The 641-nt window shown below is 35.1% G+C and overlaps 1 pseudogene; it reads right to left on the bottom strand.

Annotated features, from left to right (window-relative positions):
- Positions 1-282: 282 nt before the first annotated feature.
- On the bottom strand, positions 283-438 carry LOC145284511 (U2 spliceosomal RNA; annotated as a pseudogene).
- Between the last annotated feature and the right edge of the window lie 203 nt (positions 439-641).

Raw genomic sequence — 641 nt, 5'->3', positions numbered from 1 at the left:
ATATTGAAGATTAAAATCAAAATAAAAAAGAAGGCAGATAGCCACGTGCTCACGTGTAATGAATGAATGCGTGAATTTAGGATTGACATGAAATTCTTAAAGATAAACTAAATTGACCGAAAATGGGCTGAACTGACAAAAGTAAATATAAAGTAAATGACTTAGAATGACTTTAATGAAATTAAGGATGAATTGAATTACCTTAAGAATGACTTAAATGCTTTTAAAATAAATGTAGCCATTCAAAAACAACTTGAATGATCTGGAGAATGACTTAAATGACTTTGATACCCTGGTTGTAAAGTGTGTGATCATTCTACATTAAATTAATAAAGAAAAATGATCACCCACTTATATCACAAAGTTACACACATAAGTACAGCATGTAGTAAGAACAGATACTACGCATTGATCTATGCCAAAAGGCCAAGAAAATGGAATTTATTTGCTCCCCAACACCCACAGCACATTAGGCACAAGGCCGATTTTTAATGTGAGGAGTAAAAGGGAAATGGGGACCAGCTCCCCGGGGAGTAGAGGAGCTTGATAGTGACAATTGGTATGAAGGATTTCCCCTATATTGACCCAGTCTTACAAGTGGGGTTTTGGATTTATTTGCTTCCCCATTGACGAAATTAGGC

The sequence above is a fragment of the Euprymna scolopes genome, chromosome 1, assembly GCF_053919585.1.
Source record: "Euprymna scolopes isolate OS-2025 chromosome 1, ASM5391958v1, whole genome shotgun sequence".
Classification (NCBI taxonomy): domain Eukaryota; kingdom Metazoa; phylum Mollusca; class Cephalopoda; order Sepiida; family Sepiolidae; genus Euprymna; species Euprymna scolopes.
Note: the sequence above shows the minus strand (reverse complement) of the source record. Positions and strands in the feature narration are given on the sequence as shown.